The sequence below is a fragment of the Protopterus annectens genome, chromosome 9.part0 (genome assembly GCF_019279795.1).
Source record: "Protopterus annectens isolate FY-2018-M chromosome 9.part0, PAN1.0, whole genome shotgun sequence".
Lineage (NCBI taxonomy): Eukaryota > Metazoa > Chordata > Ceratodontiformes > Protopteridae > Protopterus > Protopterus annectens.
In genome coordinates, this window is record NC_056743.1 from 1,121,632,424 (window position 1) to 1,121,645,661 (window position 13,238).

At 36.6% G+C, this 13,238-nt stretch overlaps 1 protein-coding gene across 1 annotated transcript in view; it reads right to left on the minus strand.

Annotated features, from left to right (window-relative positions):
• Positions 1-13,238, minus strand: part of PDE1B (phosphodiesterase 1B) — a 1,856,783-nt gene that overhangs the window by 1,588,833 nt on the left and 254,712 nt on the right. The gene's annotated exons all lie outside the window — the stretch shown is intronic.

A 13,238-nucleotide genomic window follows, 5' to 3' on the forward strand; every position in this document is an offset into this window, starting at 1 on the left:
TGTAAAGACCACAGGGCCATTATCCTAGTACACACCTATGAACCTATGAAATTGCAGTTTCCCAGTACACAAAGAGTGCAAAATGTACAATGAAAATGCACACTATTAATTCATAACCATGGAGGTAGTCTTTTAAGATGAAACTTTTGAAATAGCTGAGCAAACTTATTTGACAAATGTCAAAGAAATATTGATATTTTGGCAAAAGTACCCTTTCTGGCATTCTTTCTTGGATTTCCTGATTTATATTGTCAACCTATTCCTTGCCTTTAAGATGGTAGTATCACATGATGTTTCCCACTGCCAGGTGAGCCATGCTAAATATCTTCATAACTACATGGCATTTACTTTATGCTCTTAGTTCTAAACATTTTTATACAAGTCTGCAGCTCAGTTACTGCAACTTAAACGTGGTACTGTGAGTTTTCCATAATGTAAAATCTCTGCACTGTTACATTCAGCAGTATTCTATATACCTTTTATTTGTGAAGCTAATTAGCATCACCTGCAATGACTTTCAAACTGCAGACATTGAGAATAGGCACAAAGGTTCTTGAAAAGTGGGTACCTGCAAACAAAAACCTGGGCAATATTAACATAAAACTTTAGTACCAAATATCACATACCATTTCCCCACTTCCAGTTGGACTGTGGGAGACTGCTCAATAAATAAATAAACATTAAAAAAAAACAGTTTAAAATATGTGGACATTAATGAGTGATATTGCAAGAACATACTGTACTTTACAAAGTTGTTTATGTTTGCTTCTGAAATAGTGAAATGCAAACCTGGGTCCATTTTGTATAAATTTTTGATACCATCACTATGTTGCCCATGTAGGCTGGTTTCCTACGTACTCAACAGCTTCAAAATTGGGTGTTTTGGAGGGATTCAGAAAAAGACGTACACAGATAAATGAAGTGTGAAAACTGGCATATCTAAAACAAGAAAAACTGAGAGGTTTATCACCCACACATCAGGGTTATGCTTTACTCGCTGCTCTGTTATCTACGATGCTTCCTCCATTGTCATGAAATCTGTTTCTTATCTGTCAGTATGTTATAGGAGGATATCCCATGCTAATTAAAAAAACTGATGATATTGGAAACGGATATCCTGGGGAAGAATTATCACCACATGACAAATTAAAACTACAAACAAAATAAAAATGACATCAAGAACCAAAACTGCTTTATACTTTCTTTTTATTGGCTAAATGCTCTTTTGTGCATTATAAACTTTTCTTTTCTTTCACAGATTTTAATGGCTGGCTTTAGTCTAGTTTTGTTTTTGTTGACTTTTTTTATTTCTATTATTTAGGTATTTTTATGGGTTTTCTAAAATCCCTGTTTCAACCTTGAATAGATAGTTCATTAGACCATGTACAGAAAACACAATGTAATTTTTTATTATAAAGTTAAAAATATGCTGCAAAATAACATTTTACCATGAGTGCATATGCTATGGCTCATATTTAAGGTAAGAGTTGCAGTTTATGTTGGAGGCTATAGTAACAAAATCCTCCAGTCACTGCCATAACTGCACGGGTCTATATTATATCCTCGAACGCTTAAAAAAGCGAATGCTGATTGATCTAACTTATTTTCGCGAAACTGCAAAATATCGAAGCAGCAGAAACTTGAATTTTTTCCAAGGGAAAGAATTTGGTTGTCCGTTTCTGTTGCTTCGGTATTTTCAGTGTTATGGTGGAAAGTTACCAGTCGGATTCAGGTAAGTGTGCAATTGTGTGGATGTGAGTGTTAGGGTGAGTTAGGGTTAGGGCTCAGGTTAAGTGTGTGTGCGATTGAGTGGACATGAGGGTTAGGGCAGATTTAAGTGAGTTAGGGTTAGGGAGCAGGTGAGGTGAGTGTGCGATAGTGACGGACCTTAGGGTTAGGGTTTGGGTTAAGGTAAGTGGGTAGTTAGTGGTGTGTGCATAGTTTAGTGTAGGGTTAGGCATCAGATTTTAGGTGTATGTGTGTGGATTTCTGTTTGTTTGGTGTGCTTGTGTTGTGTGTATGTGTTTTGGATCAGTGATTTTTTTCCCTGGGAAAAAAAATTGCTGATCTGACAGTTCAGGATTGTAAGCTTTTGCTTAAATTAGGTCGATCAATCAGCGTTCGCATTTTTAAGTGTTCGATGATATAATATAGACCGAACTGCACATAGATCCTGAACAAAAGATCCATTTATACTCCACTGTACTAATAAATCCCTGTCTACCATAACACCAAAATTGTTAAGTATGTACCAAGCATATATCTGTCTGGCATTCAGCTGCAGAAAAATATGGCAACAGTGGGCAAAGAGAAGAATGCTGCACCATGCCCACACCTTCAATGACCAAATAAATAATGTCCATAGCCCCCCCAAGGCAACATGAGACAGAAGGCAGTATAGCAGGCCGGCCACTGGGCATGTCAGTGGCAGTAAAAATGCAGTGCACAATGGACACTGCCTTTATAATTGGTATGTGTAGACCAACACCACCTTCACAGTGCCCAGGGAATATTACCTAAAATACATACTAGAGAATAAATGTGACTGCAGTAGCTTCAGGATATCCATCATGCTGCAGAACACGTCTACATGTTGTAGTTACATAAGCATGCACTGTACACTGAGCACAACACACATTACTTTTTCTGCCCCCGTGCACTTAGTTATTAAACTGTGGACATGGCAGTGTGTGCTTCTCTTTGCCCACAGGGAATTTGCAACAGCCATATTTTTCTGCAGCTGAATGTCACTTCAGCTCTGCGTCTCCAGCCAAATGTGCAACAGGGAAATATCTCACTGCCTAGGAACCCTTTAAATAAATAATCTATATCTGATCTTTCCCTGTTCCCATGGCCACTAGCTTTAGTGTGGGTTGCATGTCTCTCAGTGGATGGCTGATGCCCACCCACTTCAGTAAGATTATGTAATTGTGCACTGCTCAGAAGGGTATCACAGGGTCTTTCAGTCTCTGTCTTTGATAACTGTTTTTTTCCATTAGTCAGGGGTGGACTCACTGATATTGTATTTCATTGTTATCAAAGAAAACATCTCTGTTATGTATTTCTCTGAAGATTGTTCATCCCAGAACATTGATGTTAAGCAGGCAAACAGAATATAGGTACACATATGCATATACATACATACATACACATTGTGTGTGTGTGTATATATATATATATATATATATATATATATATATATATATATATATATATATATATATATAAATATATATATATACACACACACACACACACACACACACATACACACAAAACCTAAGAATGCAAGAAGTCTTATGTGAAGCTGCGGTCCTCTGTGTTGTAATGACTGTGCATACACATGTAAAATGGTAGGATACTCTACCAAGGATACTTAAAGTTTTACATACTAAGCAATTTATAAGAAACAAGCCAAGACACGGGGTCTAGTTAATGATATTGGAAAGTGAATCCTAAACATATGCGTGCCATGGCCTCACTGTGCTTTTCATTTACTAGTGTGTTTGACTTTCATGCTGTTAATACTGCTGACTAAATCATTGTTCCAGTCCATATCGGTGTATTTTTATGGAATAGTGTAACACAGCCTTTTGTTTCCCGACTTAAACCATGTATTAGTAACTAGCCAGTTAAGACAAATTTCCTTCTTCCTACCAACCATCTGTCAGGATGCCATTTAGTGTCGTTTCCCTCGTCATTTTCCTGAGTTCCGTTTCCTGGCTGTTTGCTGCTGTATAGTTAGGATCGCTGCAGCTTTTGTGTAGGTAATACACATATCGTCATCTCATTACTGACTGTCAATGATTCATTCCTTAAACATTTTTGCAAAGTTTCTGAAGTCCCGAGTTTTGATTAGGTTCCAGTCTTTTACTGCATTCAGTTTCAGAATCTCAGGTCATCCAGGGAACACTCAGATTCAGAGCTATAGTCTTAATCGTTAGTAAAAATGGTGAGGAAATTAACAAAAAAAAGGAAAATAAACAATCTAGACAGACCTTTCTCAATGCAAACCTCTATCTTAAGGTGACAGATGTCTCATCATACTGATTAAACATATAAAATGTGCAGAACATTTTAGCATAAATAAAATGCTAAGACAGTTTATGTGGCCAAGGTTTTTCTTACATAATTATTTGTACTGTGGTAACGATTCTTCTCTGCCCGTCTTCCACTTTCCAGCATCTAAAAATACTCCTTTACCAGTCCTGTGTGTTTCTAGTTTCTCATTCTCTTCTAACTTTAACAATCTCAGAAGGTAAGCTGTTCCATCATGTTTATATTTTATTGGACAGGACACACAGTGTCCATTTTCCATGTTTATTGCTCATCCATTCTCTCAAGTGTTTACTAAGGTGAATGCCCTAATCATTACCTTTTCTGGGTACTTGCGGGGTATCATATTGTGTCACTTCTTTCTAACTCTCTCCTCTTCATTTTATAGGTTTCCTAGAAGTTTCAAAGCCATTTAGTCCAAATGCTACGGGCACCTTGCCAAAACTCACCTTCAGGTTTTACCTTCTTTCTCAAGAACGGAGAGGCAAGTTAGTCAAAGGGTAAACTTAAGAGCACCTATCCAGTTGCCATAGTTTAGTCTGAAGGAAGATACTGAATCACAGTGTATAGCCTCCCGAGGAAGATTCCTGAGAAGGGGGAAGTGCTGGGTGATGACTCTGTCTCTCCATTGCGTTCTGTTCAACTGTTGATGAAGGCTTCATAGGTTCATCGGTATGCACTAGGCTATTGATCCATGAAGATCGTTAGAAGCCTAGCCATACCTTTCCATGACATTTAGTCCTTATATTGTAAGTACAAATAACCCAGAGATAAGCAGAAGATTTTTATGTTACCCATATCCATAAGCGCAGGTTGCTAAACTGGGGTGAATTTGCAGTTACCTATCCAATCGTTCAGATTATGTTTATTTTATGTGGAGGGGAAGATGATTTCAAAGAAGTTTTATTACTTACTCAACAAGAGAAGTTTTATTACTTGTGATACATATCTATTCAATACAAAATGATCTATTTATGTTGCAAATGATATTTGAATCTGTTGAGAGAGTGTTTGTGCTCCCACTGGACTTGGGAATGTGCAGTAGGCTTGACAGGATAGGATCTGCTAAGGCTCTGTACTTGAGGCAGAGATCACCTCTCAGTAACCAGCACAATGTTGAGAAGAAGGCCAACGGTTTGAGATGAACTGCATAGTTTTTCTGATTTTGGGCCTTGATTTTCTTAAGAAGAAAACATTATGGGTGGCTCTAATATTAGCTGGACTGTTTGATTTAAGGAGATATAGGAGATCAAGACATACAAGATCTCTAATGGCATGGTGAGCAAGGAGCAGATCACTCCTCACGAGTCCATAAGACTGAGTACAGGAGCAGGCCTTCCAGTGTTTCCCATTAGCCAAGCTTCTTAATACCAGAGCTGTTTTTTGTTAGCAACCTCTATTTTTTTTTGAGTTTGTTGATGGGTCAAATGTGATACATACCAAATGAGGCACTGAACTCTATAAGTGGTCTAATAGTGCTGAATAAAGGGGATCAAGAACAGTTTTGGATCTAGATAGAATACCTTTATCTACTAGTTGTGTTATATAGAAGGAGTTCTTACTACAGTTACTATGAGATGATTGAAGGAGAGGAAACTGTCAACCCAAGTGCTTAGGCCCCTGACTGCCTTTTTGTTTAATAAAGATATTTTTTCTATATTGTAGTCTTTGGGTAAATTCTGTTTTCAAAAAGAAACAGTACTATGTTTTGTAGAATTCAGTTTAACCCCATTTTTCCAACAGATTTCCGATATCTGAGGTGGTTTTGAGAATTACATTTGGTTTGCAGTCATCTGCAAATATGGTTGATCAGAGTTCCTGGGTATCATTTTTTGAGATTGGAGAATTAGATGAAAAACAAGAGGGGATTCGATACAAACTCCTGGGAAACTCCACTGATTACTTTAGCACTATTTGCAGAAGCACCTGCCACACAATGTGGGTTCTGTCTTTCAACCAATTCACTATTCATTTTACTAGGTAAAGGCCTATTGTTTAGGGATTTTTGTTTCCTTACAACTGTAGCATGAGGTATGGTATCAAATGCTTTGGCCACATCAGGACAAGCTCTATAAACACCTTGGTCACGGTCAGCAACTTGAATAATATTCATGAAGGTTTAAAAAGCATGATTTCCTTTTGATGAAGTTCAGTTGTTGGGGTGCAAACCTAATGATAATTTCAATATCAATTATTAATGAGATAAGTTATGATATACTCCATAACTTTACAGATCAGACTCATAAGGCAGAATGGTCTACAATTTCCAGGGTCCATGGTAAAGCACCCCTTGTGTAGGGGCATAAGTAGGGTAGTGCACTTGGAGTTAGTAGCATAGCCTGTGGCTAGACTTAGGTTAAACATATTAAGGAGGGATCAGTGAGAACCTGGTTGATAGTGTTAACAGGCACCCAGGTATGTTGTTAGAACCCATGCAGGAAGTGCTTTCAGTTTTTGATAACCACTTAAGAACAGGTTCTTTAGTGATAAGAGTTTGTAATTGATTCTGGGATGATTGTTGTTGGCATAGGTGTTTCTTGGGTGAAGTTTGCAGATAACTTGTATACTTGCAATGTGTTTTTGATCAGAATTTGGGCACCATTAAGAAAAAGTTCAGAGAAATGTTGACCGTTATAACACAGTTTTGTAACATAGATGAGCAGTATTTGCAGAAATTCTTCACTTCAGAAGTTAAACTCCATTCATGGTTTGATTTACTAGCCCTTATAAGTACTTTTAATTTTCTTGATATTTTTAGTCTCATTCTGAGAAATTTTCATCTTACTATACAGTTTAAGGAGGGTTTCTCTCCTGTTTTAAAGTTTATGTCAGTTGACCACTGTGGGGAGGGAGCTGTCGCCTCACAGTTAGACGTCGCCCATTCGATTCTCAGTTAGAGCTTCTTCTGTGTGTCGACATGTGTGAATGGGTCTTCCTTTGTTGAAGGTTGTGCATTAGGCCCGGCAAGCCAGCACGTAAAAATCTACTGCCAATCATTAGCGGACCGGAGTTCCGCTGTGGCAACCCCTAACCGGGAAAAGTCGAAAGACACAAAAATTTGGCTCTAGTTGGGCTTGCAAGATATATGCGTTTGTCAGAGTGGGTGTTAAACTCCTTTGTGAAGGTGACTGCTATGTCAAGGTCAATGGTTGTGATGTCAAAGGTAAATCTAGAAATTTCATCATATAATTGTACAAAATTCACCCTTTTGAAGTCTTTAAAAACTGTGAAATTGGTAACAGGGAGCTATGATAGTTTTGACAGAAAAATATCACTAGTTTATGATCTGACGTAACTAGAGAAGGAGAGACCAGGAGAGTGGATTAAGTAGTGACAATGTTAGTGAGGTCCAGATCCAGAATAATTTGGCCTCTAGTGGGTTCACTCACTATTTAATCCAAGTAATTCTTATTTCTCAAACTCAAAAATCTCCAGGAATACCCTACATTAGACGTATAGGTGCTCCAGTCTATGGCTGGGTAATTGAATTCACCTAGGATTATGGAGTTATTGCTCATAAAAAGTTCTTCTAAAACTCGCAGGAATCTAAAATGTTCATTTGGAGGGTTTTTATAACACGCTATAAGCTGGTACCTTGTCTTATTCATGACTTAAGTTCTAGGAGGTCAGTTTACCAGTCTCTGAGAAATTTTGGGTGGTTTTCTTCAGGGACTGTTGAGATACACAAATGTTTATGTGTTGGCTGCATTACTTTAATTGCTTGTTTTTTGATAATCTCTGTTGTATCTCTATTCATGTGTCGATGTCACTACACACCTACGTTATTAACATGATTTCTGACAGAGCTGCAGCTCATGGAACCAATGTCTAAACGGGCTCCTACTGCAAAGGACATGAAATAAAAAAAGACAGTGAATGAAAAACAAAAATGCAGGTTCACAACTCATCACTCTGTTTTGGGAAGCTGCAGCTCCCTGTCCAATATGCTCTGGCACTGGTACTGTGAAGCACCCCCATTTCTACAAGTTTTGCACCCTCATACTACAAACATTTATAACTTCATCAGTAATAAACTCTGCATTCAAGGGCATTCTCAAAGATCAACTGCAAAGTGAGCACAGTGAATATATTGGATTTCCCACCATAGACCTTCAGTAAATGTATTTATTTACTATACATCTCAAAAACCTGTTATAAATAAACCCAATCTGGGCATGAGGGTTGCATTCAGGATACTGCTAATGTAGCTCTGGTACTCTACTATTAGGTAAAGTAGCGTTCAGTTTCACTATTAATAGGCAAAAGTAAAGCGGAGAGTGACAAAAGAGCTGCTGACGTTTTCATATGAGCACTTCGTATGCATTCGTGCTTTATCTACGCTATCTTTTAATGCTGACATTTATGTAGATGGAGAACTATATGCCATTATGAGAGAGAGAGAAAGACTGGAAAAATAGCAGCCTTCAATGACCAAAAACAAAACAGAACTGACTAAAGGCTGTCAAACCAAGATACCAAAGAAGTAATAAAAAGACTTGTCATTTTGTACGTGAACTTTTTTTTTTTTTTTTATGTGGGATGCTGAAAGTTACTTATCCAAAGTACTTGATTCCATACAAAAAACACTGACTGCTATCTAATGATGATCCCTTTTTCTGGAATTATTGCGGCAATGTGACAATCCTTTGGCATCAGGAGTCAAAAGAAGAACAACAAAAAAGTATAATGATTGAAATGCTAATAACAAGTAATCAGTGTGTCCTCATTCCAGGTAATGAGATTGTCTCTTCATATTTCTGGTCCATGGCACACTTACATGTAGAAACATTACAATACACTTCCTTGAAATTTTACAATGCAAATTTAATTCTGCATCTCTGTTCATTACAAACTAATTAATTAACTAACTAAATAAAACTGTCATTAATAAATTTGGCCAAAAGAGAACAAACGTAGAAGGTAAAAAGGAAAAAAAAAAAAAACAGCTGCTATCACAATAAAAGAGAGACATAATGGCTGTGACTCAGAAAAGGCTTCCCCAGTGATATGACCAAACGTGAATGGGCAATTTGATTCAGAGATAGGCCAAATGCAGTGATTTTACATGGTTGGATCAATCACCCTGGTGGGCTATCTCCATGATCTTGCTACATGCTAATTAGGCATTCTGAGCAGGGTGAGCTAATGCTAATTATTCATGTGGTTTCCCCTGGAAATGCCTGCAGGGAGGGACGTATGGAGTCAAATGATAAAGAAAATCACTCAGACACATAAATTAAACAATTAATATGTTCCCCCATTATTTCCAAAGTGAGACGCTGCTTTGCATGGAAGTGTCAGGAAGTTTAGCAAAGAAGTAGCGGCTACCAGGTGTGGGTGTGTGTGGGTGAAAGGTTAAGTGCGTCCATGAGTATGGGCGAGTGGGGAGCTGTCATTTATAGTGAGTGTCTGTGCAGGTATGAGGATGTCACTGTGTGTGTGTGTGTGTGTGTGTGTGTGTGTGTGTGTGTGTGTGTGTGTGTTCACACACATGAGTGATAGCTGTGGACACTCACACATGCAGTGTGGAAGAGTAAATGAGGGTAAATGCCTGTGTCAGTACAAAGCAGTAATTACCACTGGCAGCCCACGCAAAGTGCTGTTGAGCACTGGTAATAATTACACTCAAAAAGGCATGCAAATTAGCTAATAATGATGACTTACTCATTCTGTTTAAACTTGTCTCTGAATTGCTTTATATATACTCTCATAAACTGTAACTCATGGCAACTGCAGTTTACACAAGTTCAGGAATTATTTCTGAATCCCAGCCAATGTCTCATAAGTAGTCTTTTAACTGAACATCAAGTTACCTCTTACAGCAGATTCCAGAATCTGATCTGCACTAGTATATGTTTTCTGCCAAATACTGGTATATGTTTGCTTCCATGCATTACTTTATGTTAGCTTCCATGCATTACTATATGCTTGACACTATGCATGTGCGTGTGTTTGCACTGGGCATGGTACTGTTTAGTCAGAGGGGTAACTCTTCTTGTTAATGTCAGTTACTAAAGATAGCTGAAATTAAACAGACCAAAGTCATTTCTATAAATTTGAACACCGAAACTAGTCATTAGATTATATGTAGCTGACTGCATTTTCAATGTAAGTTACCCTTACTGCTGAGTTTATGCATTTAACATAAGTCCATATACTGTTTGGTGTTTTTTCATGTTTGTATCTTAATAACAGAATTGCTGCAATGTTGTAATTATTATCTCATCCTATTTTAAGTAAATTCATAAGATCACAGGAAATACAAGACAACGTACTCAAAGGACAGTTTTTACCATTGCCAAGAAGGATTAAGTAGGTTAATCTTGGTGTACATTTATGGGTACTGACCTCTCATCAGGTTTCCAGGTATAACTTGAAAGATGGCAAGGCGTTTTTAACCTACAGAAGAAATTTGTTCTAGAGGTAGGGTAGGCATTGGGTAAGAAATTTGTTTCTACAGCATGTTTTGTGTACTGCTTGAGATTTAATTTCCCTAGTTCTGATATTACTGGAGTTATCTGACTGTGAAGATATCAGGGATTAACGTGGATAGGGTCCCTAATGGTGCAGAACACATCGCATAGATCACCATGCAAGAGCTGATATGAAACTGAGTAAAGGAAGAGCACTTCAAGCTTCCCTGTAGCACAAGGACTTTAGGCCAACAATGTTCTTGGTTAGGTACCTCTGGAACTTTTCCAGTTGCTTAATATATCTGGAAAGGTACATTAAATGCAAGTTGTGCTTAATAATTAGTCAAATTAGGGTTGTATAATGAGGGATAATAATGTCTTTTGAATCAGATGATATGACTTCAGATAGTAGTTATGTTAATTAGAAGCATTTTCTGACTACCGCTGCTTCATGATGGTTGGAATGGCTTTGCAGTCAAATTTATTTTCAATCATATTTTTTGATCATATGTTATTCTGTTAAATTTACTTTCAATGAAATGTCATAGAACTGTATGTGTTTGTGTGTCTGCGCGTGTGTATACATACATATATAGTACACATAAATATATATATATATATATATATATATATATATATATATATATATAGAGAGAGAGAGAGAGAGAGAGAAGTATTATTCAGACATACAAATCCATTTGCTTTGTATAATCTTAATAATCTTGCAGAAATCAGTTGGAACACCCACAGAGTAATGTTGTACGGTGCTAAATAAGTGAAACCCAGCTCGAACAGGCAAATGAAGGTTTATTATATCCACAAGCAACAAACATACACAGATCTCTGTTAAGTGCTTTCACTTCATCAGAACACAAACACAAGATACTTTTAGTAATTTATAGTCTTTTTGGCGCCAAAACTCATTCAAAATTTTAAAGTGCAAGTGCCTTAATAAGCAATTCCATAAATACATATGAACATACTGTACATAAATATAAATATTAAAAATTCACTGACTATTAAAAACATTATATAGTATTATTTGTAAAAAATAGTATTATTTGTAAAAAATATAAATGTTATAATGGTACTAGTTCACTACAGTGATAAAGAGCTAACTTCCTATTTTGCTCATTAGGGTATACAACTCAGTAAACATCTTATTAAAAATATTCAAAATTAATAAGCCAAAATGTACACTACACATTTTAAAGTTGTGTACTGATATTTTCAAGTAATTCAAATATGATTTTAATTAATTGTTAAAAACATTAATTAAACAGATAATAAATTGTAAAAAACACTAATAATCACATTAAAATCATCACCCAACATCAAAGTGCACAGAATTTACCCCAACTGCAGTAAAGGTTTAATTGAAACATATTCATTAATTCCTGGTTCCCTTGTGGCATCAGTTAATATTTGCCATACGCTTTCCCTCTTACCTAAGAGGGCTTTAATGTTTCCCCCCACATAAATGTAATACAACTTGATCAATAATAGCAAACTTGAATGTCTGTTCAACCCCTCGCAAATTAATATGCCTATACAGTGCATTGTTGATATCTTTTACTCTTATACTGTACAGATGATCATAAATTCATTTCCTGAACTGCCGTTCGGTCTTTTCAATATAGTATGGGGGGCATGACATACACTTCGCTAAATAAATAACATATTTGCTATTGCAATTGCCATGCCTGAAGTGGACATAAGTCCTATTAATGTCATCCAACCTCATCCCTTCAGTTTCAAGTATCGCAAAACATTGTTTACAAGCTCCACATTTTCTAGTATATTTACACGACTTATTAATATTTGTAACTGTGGACACTTGTTCTAAATATTTCTTTAAATTAACCCCCATTTTGTTAACAAACATGGGGCTATCCCCTAAAATATTCTTAACTTCCTGATCCGCTGCTAAAATATTCCAATTGTTTCTCACAATGTCTTTAATGCAATTGACATATGCTGAATATTGAAGGGCAAAAGCCCAATTATATATTTTATTCCGGGGTGTTTCACCTCTTACAGCAATAATATCTGATCCTCCACCCAACAAAGGGGGATATTTTTGACCCCATTCATTTATTACATAATTAGTAACATCATTTAACATAGATGTGGATAACCCCTACTAACAAACATTGGTTTACTATTATTAATCTCTTCTGCCATAATCTCGTAATTGGAAGACATGCGGGCTGCCCTAATACATTGCCCTTTGTATATGTTTTTTGACATATGTCTGGGATGGTTGCTAGTATACTCCAAATAATTGTCAGAGGTTTCTTTTCTATATATTTTAGACTGAAACCCTTCACTGGCATGGCTAATGTATATATCCATATAAGAAATACCACCGGAACTATATTTATATGTAAACTTCAAGAAATCACTAGTGCTATTCAAAAATTCAATGAAGGATTCAATAATTTCCACTGGTCCATCCCACAAAATAAATATATCATCCAAACATCTTGAATAATAGGTAACATATTTGTATAATCTTGCAGATTTGTTAAGGTGTTCTGAACTATAGGCAGCTGACATTTTGTGGTAAATGACTGAGGCGATGAAGGTAAGAATTCATGTTAAAGTAGCTGAACTTTTTAAGTTATAATTTCCATCTCACCTGAATGAATGGACATCTAGTTATTTGGACAAATGCAAACTGAGGTATACAGCAGTAATCACTGGACAGTTTATACAATTCTGAATTAATTTGTAAACTGAGCTTTAGCAAAAGCTGTTAAATTATGT